The 17854-nt window shown below is 38.9% G+C and overlaps 1 protein-coding gene and 1 pseudogene across 2 annotated transcripts in view; one reads left to right on the top strand and one right to left on the bottom strand.

Moving 5' to 3' along the window:
• THSD7B (thrombospondin type 1 domain containing 7B) overlaps positions 1-17854 on the bottom strand; it is a gene marked incomplete at its 5' end in the record, with an annotated part of 794653 nt that overhangs the window by 762667 nt on the left and 14132 nt on the right. The window lies entirely within an intron of this gene.
• Positions 189-887, top strand: LOC308621748 (ferritin light chain-like; annotated as a pseudogene). Its single transcript has one exon. The product of its transcript is annotated as a ferritin light chain-like (transcript).

Below are 17854 nucleotides of genomic sequence, written 5' to 3' on the forward strand. Positions count from 1 at the left end.
AAAGTAAACTGTCAATTACTTCTAGGTGAACAAAGTATTAAGATAATAATAGCTTTTATTACTTAAAAATTAAAATTATCCCATGGCCCTTGTTTATCATATTTTCATTTTATCATTTTCTTGTTTTGTTTTGTATTTTCTCTCTTGGTTATCAAATATTGCTTTGAGGCAGTGCGCACAGTGGTCCCCCGGATCTGTCTCTTGCTTCAACGGTGTTTGGATGGAACAGACCCAGGGACGCCCTTTGCTCCAGCCTCCGACCACCCTCCAACTTTTTTTCCAGTTGCAACCTTCGGAGTCAGACCCTCAGCTATCCTCAGGACCAGCCAACACCATTTTTTGAGCTTAACTTCTTATCAACCATGAGCTCCCAGATTCGTCAGAATTATTCCACCGAGGTGGAGGCCGCCGTCACCCGTCTGGTCAACATACATCTGTGGGCCTCCTACACCTCCCTCTCTCTGGGCTTCTATTTAGACACGCGCCGATGTGGCTCTGGAAGGTGTGGGCCACTCATTCCGCGAATGGACCGAAGAGAAGCACGAGGGCGCCGAGCGTCTCTTGAAAATGCAAAACCAGGGCAGCGGCCGCACCCTCTTCCAGGACGTGCAGAAGCCATCTCCCGATGAGTGGGGTAAAACCCAGGACGCTATGGAAGCCACCATTAACATGGAGAAGAACCGGAACCAGGACCTTCTGGATCTGCGTGCCCTGGGCTCTGCCTGCACAGAACCCCAGCTCTGCGACTTCCTGGAGAGCCACCTCCTAGATGAGGAGGTGAAACTCATCAAGAAGATGGGTGACCACCTGACCAACCTCCACAGGCTGGTCCCCAGGCTGGGCTGGGCGAGTGTCTCTTTGAAAGGCTCACCCTCAAGTATGACTAGGAACTTTTGGAGCCCAGCGGCCTTTGAGGAGCCCCTCTAGCGTCAGGGCTTCTGCCTGAAGCCCGTCTCTGCAGCTACTGGGCAGCTTTCTAACCACCCCGGACCCCTCTCCCAAGCCTTGGACCAAATGGAAACAATAAAGCTTTTTGCAGAAAAAAAAAAAATTCTGATACAATGTAGGTGAGCAAGTGTATTGAAATGTACCAGCCTGTACAGATTTGAAAATAAAAAAACTAAATTTTCATTTAAAATTTTAAAAACAGTATTTCCTATCTTTGTAGCTGATTCAGTGAATAAAATCTGAAGACTACTTAATTCTACATCAATGCTTCCATTTTTGTCCATTTTTAATCAAAGATATAATGAAACCTTTTTCACATTTCTTACCTTGAAAATTTCTTCATGTGTTTAATTTTGCATATAAATGAAATCATCACAGTATTTGTCTTTGTCTGACTTATTTCACTTGGCATAATTCCCTCAAGGTCCATCCATGTTGTCTCAAATGGCAGGATTTCCTTTTTTATGGCTGAGTAGTATTCCTGTGTGTGTGTGTGTGTGTGTGTGTGTGTGTGTGTGTGTAAAACACATTTTCCTTATTCATTCCACTGTCAATAGAAACTTAGGTTGTTTCTATGTCTTGACTATTGTAAATAATACTGTATAATACTGCAGTGAACATGGGGGCTCAGATATCTCTCAGGACAGTGATTTCATTTCCTTTGGCTATATACCCAGAAGTAGGATAGCTGGATCATATGGTAGTTCTATTTTTATTTTTTTGTGAAACCTCCATGCTGTTTTCCATCATGGCTGTATGATGACTCCCAAAATTTCAGGTTTATTTTATGTGACATCACCCCCACCTCCAATAAGTCCTCCTTTTCTAGTACGAAACACACTGCAAGTACAAGAAAATCAAGGTGTGCACTTTCCCCACCCACACACCTTCCTCAACCCTTTCCCTCCCTCTCCTTCACTCTCCCCCTCTCTCTTTCTCTCTCTCTCTATACACACACATATATACATGTATAAGTATATATACACAATATATATAAATACACATACACATTCTTTTTCTTTCTACCCAATGTTCAGAACACACTTTGGAATACTAGAAATTTTTAACTTAGGAGGCTCTCATAGGGTATCTGCCTGCAACTGAACACAAAGAGTTCATCCCTAACCTCAGATTCCCCTGAAAATCCATCCCAAACAAGGGAAATAAGATGAGCAAGGGAATAAAGAGTATTTTAAAGACCTCTATTAAGAAATGGAGAGGGAATGAGAAAAGGGATCACAAAAAGCAGAGCAGAGGAAGTGGGGGAGACCAGTAAATGAGCTAGAATGCTGAGACTGGGTTCTCCCACCAGCGACTGAGAACCTCAGTTTATACTCGCAGGAAAATGCCACAGCTTGACTCTGCTTGTGGCTGGGAGTGTCTCCCACTGGTATGCAACATTCAGAGCCGCCTGCATGCCTCCCTACCCTCCCTGATGTAAAGAGGTTTTTCACGCCAGCCCCAAATGTCCTCTTCTATCAGACTCTCACTGTTTTTCTGTCTTTGCAAGAGACTACATGCTCCCTCAATTTTAGATAATCCATAATAATAATCTGTCTCAATGTATAATGAGGAATTTGCCTCAAATTGGTTATCATTGGTATATCTACCTATAACAAAAAGTGATACATTATTCCTGATATATGCTTTTTCATTACATACCAGAACATTCTATGGAAACTTGGGGAAGAGAATAGGTAACATCAGGATTAGGAAGGATGACTATAAACCTAGATATTAATTTAGGGCCAATGAAATGGTCTTTCTAATACATACAATAATTTGTGCAAAGCACTTAGCATACTGCCTAGTATACAGATGATGACAGCTCTTTTCTACTGTTCAAAGAAATATTTCTCATACAATCTTTGTATTCTCATAATGCTTTTGACATATCTCTATTGGCTTTTCTTTCTGCAATTGTCTGCTTATGTGCTATGCCACCAACTAGATGGTAAACTCCCTGAGAGCGAAGAAAAGGAAATCACCATTGTATCCTCAGGGCCTAGAATATGGTAAGCACCATGGCAACTGCCTCATAAATATCTGACAGCCAACTGAAGGAATGAAGGTAGAGTTCTGCAAACTTCACTACCAATTAAGTAGGATGATAATAAGAGCACCCAACCACTTCTCTGAAAAGCTGGATTTTGATTCCTTCTCTACCAATGATTTCCTGCAATGTCCTAAGCAATCCACATGGAATTGGAGACAAAGACTTACCTACACATTCCCTAGGGTTGCTATGAGGATCACATTAGATAAATATGAAGAGGAAGGCCAAGGAGTCCATCACAGTCACCTCCCCTCCCACAGATTCAGTTTTCTTAGTTGAAAAAAATAGAAGGCGGTACCAGCTCCAGCATTGTATGAGTCTCAGGAATCCCTCGACCAACTACACTAAAGAAGTCCTCAGATGAATGAAAACAAAAAAATTAAATCAAATGAAACACACATTTGCTGGAAGCAAGAATTTTTTTTCTTTTCTCTCAGCTTGTGCTAATTCCTTTGTCCAAATTATTTCATTTGTTCCAAAATTACCTCCCAGTGAGATCCAAGGGCCAATAATTGAAGGTTCTTGGAGGTCTCCAGACCCCTCACTGCTTCTTTCCAACTGGGATGCACCATCATTGCCTCAGCACCAGCTGCCCCACCCCTGGGAGGCCATAGATGGCCCCGGCCAAAGAGCAGGAAGCCTCAGCCAGGTGCCACCATGGTTTTCCCATGGCAACAGTTCAACTCTAGCTCAATTTTACCTCCTAATTTGTGCTAAATGTTTCAGTACATTATCCAATTTCATGTTTTAAAACAGCTTTCTGGGGAACATATGAATAACCCAGTTTGACAGAATACGGTAGAGGCCATAATAAATGCTACATAAGTGTTTATCAAGTGAATGAGGGAAGGAATACAGAGCTAAGTAGAAGACTGAGGCTAGGGGAGGGGGAGGATGCTCAAGTAGGCTAAACTCACACACTAGTAAGAACAAAGCTCTGACACAAACCAGTTTCATCCAACCTCCAAATGCCTTTGTGCTGGCCTAAACTGTAATGTCGGCCATTCTTGGCATTGATTTTAAGACGAAGTTTCCATTTATTTATAAAATAGAAATAGACTCACAGGCAGAAAATAAACTTATGGTTACCAAAGGGGACAGCAGTGGAGGGTGTGGGGCGTAGAGGTGGGGAGATAAATTATAGAGTCTGGGATTAACAGACACACACTACTATAAATAAAATAGATAAACAACAAGGACCTAATGTATAGCACAGGGAGCTATACTCAATATCTTCTAATAACCTATAATGGAAAAGAATCTGAAAAAGAACACATATATAGATAGATAGATAGATATAGATATAACTGAATCACTTTGCTGTATACTTGAAACTAACACAACATTGTAAACTTTTTCTCCTTTTTTTTAAAATTTTTATTGGAATATAGTTGATTTACAATGTTGTGTTAGTTTCAGGTGTACAGCAAAGCCACTATAAATTAACTATGCTTCCATTTAAAAAAAAGAAACCAAAAAAATAAAATGAAGTTTCTCCCACATAAATATTGTGAAGTAGCTGCTCTCTTCATCCAGTTCCAGAGCTGCCAACTCTGGTCCAGATTCTCAGGTGCTCCTCCTCTGTCTAATGATGGGAGAGGAATCCTGACCTTCTGACAAGCCATTCTGAACATCTCTGCTATATTTTTTCATCTGTCTTTTCTCCTGAGAACTCCCAGCTGAATTCATTGATTTTTAGCTTCCACTTTTAATGACCTCCTACTATTTAGACTATAGAATGTGGCATGGGTACCACTAAAGTCCACCATCTGCCCCCTTATAGGCAGGCTCTGGTCTTTCCATCATTGGCTTATGTGGAAGAGGGAAGTGAACTGTACCTGAAATGGGGCACGGAGGATGGACTGAGAGGCCCCATGTCCCATTCTGTCCCTGTTGCTCCAAGCTGTCTTCCTGGCCCTCAGCTTGCTCACCTGTTATTGAGAAGGCCAGGTCTGATGATCTCAAGGTCCCTTCCAACTCTAAAATTCTATGAAAGTATTTGCTTAAATATATGTTTCATAATGATCCAAATAATCACAGTAACCTTTGAAACTACTAAAAACTAAATTGTACATTAGCTGACCTCTGGTGTCAGTACTGACATCGGTGTTCAGGCTTCTAATTTAATCATCCTACAATGTGGTCCCTAATCATCGAATAAATTAAGTATATCCTGCATTTGTCCTTTCCTCCATTTTTTAAGCTCTAGATTCTTTATCGGTGCCCCAATTTCCATTATAAGACAAGTGAACTCATCCCAGGTTAAAAGGCACCAATAAATTCAAAAAAAAAGCACCACTTTTAGGTCAACATGAGGGTATCAGATATCAATGACATATACTCCACATCTGTTCACTAATTCATCCTGAACACTGTTTCAACATACCATCAAATCTGATTTTGGTTCTTGGGTTCTGTAATAATTAAATCATTCTCCTGCTCTAAAAGCTGGCTCATCTATTTCAAAATCAATCAAGGACAAATCAGAGAGTCCAACAAAGATGGAATAAGAGATGGCAAATCCTACCTTTGAATGCATCTGTGGCTTTAATACTGAACACAAAATGATTTTCAAAAAAACTTTAAAAAAAGTATCCTTGATTTGTGAAACTCCTGTTAAGGATGTTCATTTTTCTTGAGTATTACAAATGAAACTCCCTGGGGAGAATCTCTCCTTGTCAAAGTTCACCCTAATGGAAATGTCTTCAAAATATCAAAAGGACTTAAAGAGCTAAAGCGACTTCCTCAATAAATTTTAAAAATTTAACCTAAGTGCTGAGGAGTGTTTAAATATCTGTGAAATTCTTCTCAAACATTCCCTTTCCAGTTGTCTTGTTACCATCCTTTCCTGACCTCATTGTCTGTTTCAGAATGCAGTGATTAAGAACTTTTGTATTCTCAGAAAAAAGTCCTAGAGCTTTAAAAGAAAAAACGTGAGAAGCACCGAGTAAGGGATATATTCTTAAAACATCCAAAGTTTTGCATCAATATAACTTAGAAGGAAATTCTTGGTGTTCTTTCAGGATGGGTCTTCAAGGGCCATGGTCTATTTGCTCCATGTTGCAATCAGTCAATGGCAGCCCCTCCTACTAAAAACAGGAGCTTGTCTTGCTCCACTCTTTAACTTTCACAGCATAGCACTTGGCATAGAGTAACACCCAAGAACTATCTGCTGCATGAATAAAACCTTAGCATTCAAGCATAAAGGCAGGAAAAAGAACTAAGACATTTCAGATAAAAACTTCTTTATTAAAACAATCAGCAAATCCAAGGAATGAGAACACTTTCCTGATTTACAGAAGCACTGAGTAAAAGTTCTTATGATGGTCTTCAAAGTATCACGAATTTATACAATCCTCTCAACTCCATGCCTTATGAGAGAGACTTGTATATAAGAGACACTTTCCAAAAGAAGTATGCATGTGTTTTATTTATTCAGGGATGCACACCCACTCATTTACAGACTCAGAAACAAAACTCATTAAGTTTAAGCTCCTTGCTAAAATCACAGCTGTACATTTTTATCTTTATTTCATCAAAATTTGAACCCACCAGTTTTGATGGATGTTTTATTTTTCTCTTAAAAATTAAGTTTTCAGTCACTTCTAAATTGTCGTAAAATATTTATTTTAAAAATTACAGAGTGCATGAAAATGAAAGGGAGTGGTATGTAAAAGATATATTTAAGATGAAAAGTGTTCCTTGAAAATATGAAGTATCAAATAGATGTAAACTGATAAAGTATTAGATAAATAGACCCTTTTTTTGTTTGTTTTTTATAAAATGTAATAAAAGGTTTTTCTCAGTGGTCACACTGCTATAATATTGAAGATGTTTTCCACACTAAAATATAGAAAGGTTGTGTTGTGCAGTGGTGTGTGTGTGTGTGTGCCTGTGTGTGTTCTAAATTAAGTCATGGTTCTGAAGCAACCCTGATGCTACTGATCAATAACAACATGCAACTCAAAGGCACCCCTAGGGTAAAGGAGCCAAAGGAAACTTTCCAACTGTCACAAATAGCTTGTTACAAAGACAGAGGATGGTAGCAAGAACAGATACACTCACATAGGTGTGCACTAGGTTATGAGCAAGACTCAATATTTTATGGACCCAGTGGATAAGTATCACTGGTTTAGAAATCCTATTCTCAGCACTGGTGGGACACCATGTAAGGGTACAACTCTCCACTGCAGAGATGTCAGATCTTCATTCATGGCGTTCCGATTGGATTCTCTTTGAACATATGCCCTTTCAAGTGAAATTAATCAATCTCTTTATCACTCTCACTGCATCTGGAGCCATAATCATTACCCAACTGCTGAGAAAGAAATGAAACAACTAATTGCACAGGGAGTAGAGCTTAGTGTTCAGACTGGGAAAGTTTTTATTAAGTTCTAACTCGAAAAGTAATTTTTCATGACCAGCCATAGCAGACATGCTATGTGCAGGAGACTGCACCACCAAAGCAGCCAGCTAAGTATCCACAGGCATGTTATCGACATGAACTTATACTTTGTTTAAAGTATTCCACGACTGAATCTTAAATATCTTACAACACTTTACATGTGGTATTCTGGGTAGGAATATGAGAATCCTTCTGACTCTCTGAACTTAACATAAATGCTGGTAAGCATCAAACACATGAATATCTAGTTATTGGTAATCCTCAAATTTCCCCACCAGCAATTTTAGGAACCCCGCCTACAACTTTAACATAAACCCAATGAAATGCAACGAACAAGATTCTCACCTACTTGCTACTTTTTGAACTTTTTAAAACCTCCCACTATTTCAGGATACTAAATATAGCTGTGATTCACTGGAAACTATAGGCGTCTTCTGAACAAAACCAGTTTATGTTAACTGAAATACACTGTCCAATTGATTTACCTTATAAAACTGGACATGTGTTCCCAGAAGAAAAGTTACAGTGTCAGAATACAGTTTTAAAATCACATTTAAGAAGGCAATAAACATATTTGCACCATGCAGTTGAAATGATAAATAGTAGTTACTTGAAGCATATAATAATACACAATGGAGATAAATATTAAAACAAAAACAAGACACTTAACTCCCAAGAGGCTAGAATTATAGCGTACCAGGCGTAGACTGCAGGATTGATCTTTAAACAGAGTTTTAAGAAACAGAAAAACAATACATCTTTTCCATTCAAACCAAGTACTCTCAAAAATATAAGCTAAAAGATACTGGCCAAATTCTCCTATGTCTTAATAGTCTCTTCATTTAACTAAGGGTATTTTTCGTGACATCGTCCATTGGTACTTTAAAGGATGTTTTCTCTATTCATTTGTTTGCAGGAAAAAAGACTCTTGCCATGATAAGGTGCTAGGAGAGGCCTTCTGGACAAGAGAGGTAGCAGAGATCATTAAAAGGCTCAGTTCCCCCCTATTATACCCTAACACTACAAGCTTCTGTTAGGCAGGAAGTACTGCAAATAAATTTTACTCTTACATTTAATATCCAGGAAGTCCAAAAAATTCTACATAGCTCTCTAGTATCATCAACTTTAAATCAGGGAGTAGCTTAATCATCAAATAATAAGCTTAACAACCAATCACGGCACATACAAGATCTGTATTAAAAATACTGTATAGCACAGGGAACTCTGCTCGATATTCTGTAATAACCTAAATGGGAAAAGAATTTGAGAAAGAATAGATACATGTATATGTACAACTGAATCACTTAGTTATACACCTAAAACTAACACAACATTGTTAATCAACTATGCTCCAATATAAAATAAAATTCTTTAAAAATATAAATAAATTGTATTTCTTTGTACTACCAGTGAATAATCTTAAAATGAAATTAAAAGAACAACTTCATTCAAGATGAATAAAATGCTTAAGAATAAATTTAACAATAGAAGTATAAGGTTTATCCACTAAAAATTACAAAATATTACTAGGGGAAATCAAAGAAATGGAGTGACATTCCATGTTCATAAACCGAAGACACAATATTGCTAAGATAGCAATTCTTTCTAAACTGAACTATAGATTTGGCATAATCCCTATCAAAAGTCCATCAGGCTTTTATGCAGAAGTTGACAAACTGATCCTAAAATGGAAACAGAAATGCAAAAGACTCAAAATAGCAAAAGGAATTTTTAAATGAAACAAAGTTGGAGAACTTCCCAGTTATAAAATGTATTATAAAGTTATCAAGATAAGCTACAGTTAGCAAGACTGTGTAGTAATGGCATGAAGATAGACATTTAGATCAATGGAACAGAGCTCAAGATCCAGAAATAAACCCTTATATTTATGGTCAATTGATTTTCACAAAGATGCCAAGGCAATTCAATGAGGAAAGTATAGTCTTCTCAATAAACAATGCTGATACAATTGGATATCCATATCCAAAACAAACAAAAAAGAACTTAAACCGTTACCCACACCATACAAAAAAGAATTTCAAAATGTATCACAGACCTAAATGTAACAGTTAAAACTACAAAAATTTTAGAAGACAGAGGAGAAAATTCTTTGACAACCTGAATAAGGCAAAGATTTCTTAGCTATAAGACCAAAAGTACAATCCATAAATGAAAAAAATATTGATAAATTGGACTTTAAAATTCAAAACGTTTGCACTTCAAAGACACCACTAAAAACTGAAAAGGCAAGCCACAGACTGGAAGAAAATATTTGCAAACCCCATATCCAATAAAGGGCTTGTATCTAGAACATAAAAAGAACTCTTGAAACTCAATAACAAGAAGATAACCAATGCAATTTAAAAATGCAAGAAGGAATGGAGTAGACATTTCACCAAAGAAAATATACAAATAGCTAATAAATACATGAAAAGATACCATAATTAGTCATTAATGAAATGCCAATCAAAACTACAATGAGATACTATTTCATACTCACTAAAACAAATTTAATTGAAAACACAGACAAAACACATGTTAGCAAGAAATATGGCAAAACAGGAACCCTCTTATATTGCTGGTGGGAATATAAAAGCTATGGCCACTCTGGAAAGCAGTTTGCAATTTCTTTAAAAATTAAGCATCTATTTGCTATATAACTCAGCAATTCCACTCCCAAGAAAAATGAAAATGTCCACACCAAGACTTGCACACATATATTCACATCAGCATTATCCATCATAGCCAAAAAAATGGAAACAAGCCAAATGTCCATCGACTTGTGAATGGATTAAAAAAATGCTATATCAATATGATAGAATATGATACTATTCAGCAATATAAAGGAATGAAATATTGATATATGCTATAATACAGTATATATCAATGAAGTTCAAAAACATTATCCTAAGTGAAAGAAGCCAGTCACAAAAGACAACTTCCTGTATGATTCCATTTATAGGCAATATCCAGAAAAGGCAAATTCATAGAGAAAGAAACTAGATCAGTAGTTGCCTAGGGCTGGGGGTGGGAATGGGGATTAACTGTAAATAGGTGGTCATGATGGTTGTATATTGGTAAATGTAGTAAAAATAATTAAAATATACACTTTAAATGGGTAAATTTGGGTATATAAATTATACTTCAATAAAGTTGTTAAAAAGAATCATTCTTTCATGGTAATAATTACTGTATTATAACAGCATAGAATGCTGTAAAGAGAAGCCACCACTTGGCATAAAACATTTGTTTATCTGGATCATCAACCACCAAAATGATAACCAATTAACATGAAATCTAAGGAAACATAAAAAGTGGTATTTTTTTTGGCTCACAATCCCCTCTGTTGAGAATGGCAACACCATTAGCAGTTCTAAGTTCAAAGTTTCAAACAAGGAAAACCAAAGACCTTTGCATAATGAAAATTTCACTAAAATTTGAAAGGGCACTGGGCTAGTGTTGGTTCTACCACTTAATATCTATGCTATTCAAACTTGGTTTCTTCCCGACCATTCCCAAAACATCTCAGGCTATTGTCAGGATGAGGTAAGATAAAAGAGAAGGTATTATAATAAAATAATTTTTGACCTTATCATCAAATATAAAGGTGTTGCTCACATTCTTGGTTTTTCTCATTCCAAATTTGAAGATGGAGGAAGTCAACCATATGGACCCATCCAAGTTCAATCGCAGGTTTGGTCAAATGGGCTACACATTCTTGGCTTTTAAGTAAGCTTTGAGACTGCATTCTGCCTGGTAATTGTATTGGATAGAATCTCCAGCTCTTGCTTTGAAAACAATAAAAGCATTCTATAAATGGAAACGTCAGGGGACAATATTATTGGAGATCCAATATTTGAAGCAGCTAAGGAAGGCCAATAGAAATAAGCAATAAAATGGAAATTTTAAAAACACTTATTTTAGAAGATAAACTTTAAAGTGAAGTAAAAGAATATCAGATGACCTTTTGAGAGAAATAATATTCCTTATACTTGCATGTCTATATATCTAAACTAAATTGTGTTCTACATGTCAGGCGGTGGGAGGGACAGGAAATAATCTCTTACAGTAGCATCCATTAAATAGCAATAAAAAGGTAGCATTAATTGAGTATTTAATATGACTTTGATCATGTAATACTTTGAGTATAGAAAATGTACTTTGAGTATGTAATACAGAATATGAACTATGCTTTACATAGACTTTCTCATTTATTCCCATTTTAGTGATGAGAAAGCAAAGGCGTAATGTTGAGGTCACACACCTTGGCTTAGTACCCAGACAGTCTGACTTTGGTACCTGTGATCTGAACCACCCCAGCACCCTACCTAATGTGTGCTGTCAGCATCTCTATTGTTTACAGGTTCTCTACAAATACAGCTAAGTAATTAAGACTCAAAACGGTAGTCTAAAAAGATTTAAAAGGAAGCCATTCCTTTTCAACATAGTGAGTATACTTAGCAATAAAAATCCTTGAACAGCTGCATTCAATTTAAAAAAATTATTAACCCTGAGGAAAAATCCACACAAAAAAACATACCCATATGTTATTCTTACCAGTTTCATTCATGAAGTGCATCCATGAATGAAATTCACGGTTGGGTGATAAAACTACTTCTTTCCACAGTAGTTTTTTGTTTTCCTCATTTGGGGGAAAAATGATCAAGGTAAGAGGGTAGTAATATCACAGATTGCCTACAGGAACCACAGTCTGGCTACCATAGTAATTCCAAAGAATAAAAGAAACAAAAGGATGAGATGGTTAATTCATATGCATATATGTGCTATGAAAATAAGCTTTAACAGTACATAGTATTAAAGAGAGTAGTAAATATGAATGGTGTTAAACATACATTTTGAAAATATTTCTCTGAGTAAGTCTCAGATATTACCTGCGGCACTAATATCTGTAGCACAGATGTCACCTGTGGCCGTAAAGTTGGGGGAACTTTGTTGATATATCAAAATAACTGCACGAATTGAGTAAATCCATAACCAACCGACAAGAAGCTAGGCTTTTTCTCCTTTTTTAGTTCCAATCAACACTGCCTGTGATTCATGGTAATAAGATGATGGCCATGAAGATGTTCATAAAATAAGCTTTTAAGGTTGATTTATGAATTTGTAATACTGTCTTTTGGTCTTTAATTCATATTTCAATCCCACTTTGATAGGTCTGACTAGTTTTCATCTTTGACTTTCATACTTCTTTGCATAGAATCCTCTGTTTTCTTAGTTATGAAAAAATGAAACATCTTAAATATCAAAATTTCACCATGAAAGAAAAAGTTGAAGGAAGATAATTTCCAGGTGGCCATAAAGGAATTGTTCCATTGATAATCTGACCTCCAAGGAGAAATCTTCTCCCTATAAATCCCCAATCCAACAGCTCAGTCTGACACCAATCATACAGAGCCAATGAACATTTAGATTAAATTAAAACCAATTTTTAACCTGGGAAAAGTTTGGTTGGCCAGTGAATTTTATTATAAAACAGATTTTGTAGTACATGCTCAAAGAGAATAACTGAGTCAATCACCACAAAAATGAACATTCAACATCCTTTCTATTCCAGAATAAATAGCCTAAAACAGAAGTGACAGAAAGGTTAGAAGACTTCCCATTAACTTGGGGGACATGACACTTGTATGTATTTTCACTCCTTCCTAATACTCCCTTGAAATGACAGTAAAGGTATTAAAAGATAGAAGTCAATAAGGGCCAAAAATATAGAACTAGAGGTGGAGAATAGATAGCAATGAATTTTGGAACATGGGGAACAGGTAGAGGAGCAGTAAGCAACTTGAAAGTGTAAAGGAAGCTGAAGATTCTGCCTACAGAAGAATATGGTAACAACAACAGAAAAAACTAATTTATACTTGCAGAACTCTGAGAAAGTTTGTGTCCTAAAGGCCCTAGAAAAAAGTAATAAGGCTTATGGCTTGAAATGGGGGATAATTAAAAGCCTGTAAATGGAATTAATTAGCCCCTCAGATCCCTTCCTCTGTCCCTTCTTCAATATTTGCAGGAAAACAGGCAACAAAATTCAACTCCTCAGGAAGATTTTTTTTTTTTTTTTTTTTTGCAGTATGCGGGCCTCTCACTGTTGTGGCCTCTCCCGTTGCGGAGCACAGGCTCCGGACGCGCAGGCTCAGTGGCCATGGCTCACGGGCCCAGCCGCTCGGCGACATGTGGGATCTTCCTGGACCGGGGCATGAACCCATGTCCCCTGCATCGGCAGGAGGACTCTCAACCACTGCACCACCAGGGAAGCCCTCTCAGGAAGATATTTTTGAGGAGAGCACACAAAGTGAAAGACAGTGATGAGGTATCATATTCAAAAGAGAGGAATTAAGTGAAATGCTGAGGACTAAATGTTAAGCCACTTCTGCTAAGATTCTGCCTTTATTCTTTTATCAGTAACCCAGTGTAGGCAGGGTTCATTTCAGGAAACACTATGATAGTAAATTTCATGTGTCAACTTGACTGGACTACAGAGTGCCTGGATGTTTGGCTAAACATTATTATGGGTGTATCTGTGAGGGTCCTTCCAGATGAGATTAGCATTTCAATCAGTAGACGGAGTAAAGCAGATGGCCCTCCCCAGTGTGGGTGGGGATCATCCAATCTGTTTGAGGTCTCAATAGGATAAAAAGACAGAAGAAAAAATAACTCACTCTCTGCCTGACTGTTTGAACTGAAACATTGCTCCTCTCCTGCACTGGGACTAGGACTTACATTATCAGTTTCCCTGGTTCTCAGGCCTTTGGGCTTAGACTGGAACTACACCAATGGCTTTCCTGGGACTCTAGACTTCTCAGCCTCCATAATTGCATGAGCCAATTCCTTATAATAAATCTCTCTCTCTCTCAATTCCTGACTAATCCAAACACTGAATAGTCCCTGTTATGAAGACTGCTAATCATGACTGAACCTATTTTCCCTTCTTACATGGCTGTCCAAGTACAAACTATATTTCCCATCATCCCTTGTGGCTAGCAGTGACCATGTGACTACATTCTCACCAATGGAGTGTGACCAGAAATGATGGGTCATGGCAAATTTAAAACATACATCTGCAAATTCTTTGCTACTCCTCCAATCAAAAGATGAAATCTAGGCCCCCTCCTTAGAGGCACCCTTGCAACCAATAGAATGCAGCAGAAGTGACCATGCATGGCTCCTATGCTACATTAGAAAAAGACATGCAACTCCTTCCTGTTTCTCTTTGGAAGCTTGTTCTGAGAGTCTTCAGATATCACGTAAGAATTCCCACCAAGCTGAGGTCTCCATATAGAGAAAGCATGTGGACACAACCACATACAGAGAGAGAAAGAGATACCTCAAGGGTCCCAGTCATTCCATCCTCAGCTGTTTGAGTCTTCCCAGTCCAGGTACCAGATATGTGGATGAAGAAGCCTTCCAGATGAGCCAGCCTCTGCCCCCATCTGAACACCATGGTATAAGAGACCCCAAGGAAGAACACCCAGCTGGGCCCATCCACTCCCAGATGTGAAAGCCAAAATGAAGACTGTTATTGCTTGAAGCCACTTTTGGAGTGGACTGTTACACAGCTACAGAGAATTGGAACATATATGGAACTTCTATGTCACTTGTTGAAATATCTTTTTTGAGATTTTAGCTCTGTGCTCTTTTCATCACTAAAATATGGAAATGCCTGTGATCCAGCTTGGGTGGGCAAAGAAGGATAATGTCCTTCCATAAGAAGGAAGAAAACTTTGTGGCTGAATGACCACATGGAGCAGAACCACTGGACAATCTGGACCACCATGAGACCTTCTCATGAGTGAGATAGGAGCTGCTATTATTTTTAAACCATGTACTTGGGTACATATTTTTTATAGCAGTTTAGCCCTCACCTTAAATAATATCCATAATAAGCCCTGGATAAAAGATCTTCAGGTACTGAAGGATATAGATTTTTTGAGAAACCCATCCTCCAATAAAAAAAGCCAGTTCACCACTCAGTAGAGCCTGAAAGAGAAGCCCAAACAGCTGAGTTACGTACATAGAATGTCAATCAGCTTTTAAGGTCTCACCCCCAATAATCAGAAACACTAAAGAAATAGTCAATGATCAGCAGACATTAGAAGAAAACTCCCCATATCACAGGACATGATCAAACAAATAAATGAATAAAAGAGTAACAGATTTAGAGGAAGCATAAATGGTACAGAGAATGAAAAGGAAAAGGTTAAATTATTATTAACATTCTCTCAATGAAAACACACTGCATCTGTAAAACAAGATGCAATTTTAAAAATTATAGGGTGGAGTTAAGATGGCAGACTAGGAGGACATGGAATTCGCATCTCTGCACAACTACGGCACCTACCAGGCACCAGAGGGGGACCACGTCCGCCTAAGGGGATGGAAGGAACCCCCAGTGACTGGGTAGGGCATGGGGTGTAAGGGGGGAATGAGGGGGGAGGAGAAGTGGAGGCAGGATGGGACCAGCCCCTGAGGGGTGGCTGGGGGAGGGGAAGGGATCCCACTCCCAAAGGGGGAAATTGGGGGGCCACTGGGAGGGCAGATTAAAAGTGAGTGTGGCCAGGTTTCCCCTGCCCACTTGGGCTCCTGGGAGCCTGCTGAGATGCCAGGCCTGATCCTCTGCCCACTGAGGACACTCCAGCCATTCAGCTCCTGAGGGAATGGAAGTGGGGGGAAGGGGGAGCCAAAGTAAAGGCCAGACCTACAGGACTGGCAAGCCTGAAGGGCAGCTGGGGGTGGGGAGGAGTTCATACATCCAGTGGGACCCAGCCACTGTTAGGGGTCCAGCGGCAACGGGGGAGACTCTGGGGGAGACAGGGGTTGGGTGGGAGTGGAAGAACAGAAGGGAATGCAGCCAGTGCTTTCCCTGTCCACTTAGGCACTGGGGAGGCTGTTGGGCTCCTGGGCCTAATCCTCTGCCCTCAGAGCCTCCCTCCTGCCATGCAGAGCCCAAGCCCCGCCCCTATACCCCCAACCAGAGCCCCACCTCTACATTCGGAGACCCCCTCTGAGACTCCCTCCAACTGCGCTGGGCCTAAATTCCACCCACACACCCTCATCCAGGGCCTTACCACCAAACTCCCGAACTCCACACTCCAGAGGCTCCTCTTTGGACATGGTGCTTTTCCCCTTCTGCACAGGTTCTAAGCAGAGGCCCTGCCCCATGCGTGAATGTCGCCCCGCCTAGGCCCCACCCTCAAGGTCTTTTCTGGCTGTGCCTAGGCACCCCCTCATGCTCAAATGTCACCCCTGAGGCCTAGGCACCACCCGACCCTAAAGCTCACCCCTGCCTAAGTTCCACCCCGACCCAAACTCCACACCCCATAGCCAAGGCTTTCTTTTTTTTTTTTCTTTTTTCTTCTTTTAGGATGGGGTTCTGTCTTACTTTGTTGTTCTTGGTTCATTTATATTTTATTTTTTCTAATAAATCTCTTATTTTTCTAATTTTATTTTCTTCTTTCTACTTTGTTATTGTTCTGCTCCTTTTGGCTTCTTCTCCCCTCCCTTTTTTTTTTCTTTTCTTCAGTTGTGGTTTTGTTTTACATTGTTGCAGTTTTTTCAATTACATTTTAATTTTTCCTAATCTACTTTTTATCTTTCTAATTGTATTTTATTTTTTATTCTTTGTAATTGTACTGCTCCTTTTTTTCTTTTTTTATTTTTCTGCCGTGCCACACAGCTTGCAGGATCTCGGTTCCCAGCTGGTGGTTGAGCCCAAGCTCCAGTGGTGGGAGCACTGAGTCCAAACTGCTGGACTAAGATAGAACCTCAGACTCCAGGGAATATTAATCAGAGTGAGGCATCCCAGAGGTGTTCATCTCGGCACCAAGACCCAGCTATACCCAGCTGCCTGCAAACTCCAGTGCTGGATGCCTCAGACCAAACAACCAGTAAGACAGGAATACAGCCCCCCCACTTCAAGAAAAAAAAATGAAATGACAAAAAAATGTTACAGAAAAAGGAGCAAGGTAAAAACCTACAAGACCAAATAAATGAAGATGAAATAGGCAACCTACCTGAAAAAGAATTCAGAGTAATGACAGTAAAGATAATCCAAAATCTCAGAAACAGAGTGGAGAAAACACAAGAAAAATTTAACACTGATCGCGAAGAACCAAAGAGTAAACACACAGTGATGAACAACACAAGAACTGAAATTAAAAACACTCTAGAAGGAATCAATAGCAGAATAACTGAGGCAGAAACATGGATAAGTGAGTTGGAAGATAAAATAGTGGAAATAACTGCCAGGGAGCAGAATAAAGAAAAAAGAATGAAAAGAATTGAGGACAAAGTCAGAGACCTCTGGGACAACATTAAATGCACCAACATTAGAATTACAGGGGTCCCAGAAGAAGAAGAGAAAAAGAAAGGGTCTGAGAAAATATTTAAAGAGATTATAGTTGAAAACTTCCCTAACATGGGAATGGAAA

Source organism: Mesoplodon bidens (genome assembly GCF_964165515.1).
Source record: "Mesoplodon bidens genome assembly, chromosome: 8".
NCBI lineage: Eukaryota > Metazoa > Chordata > Mammalia > Artiodactyla > Ziphiidae > Mesoplodon > Mesoplodon bidens.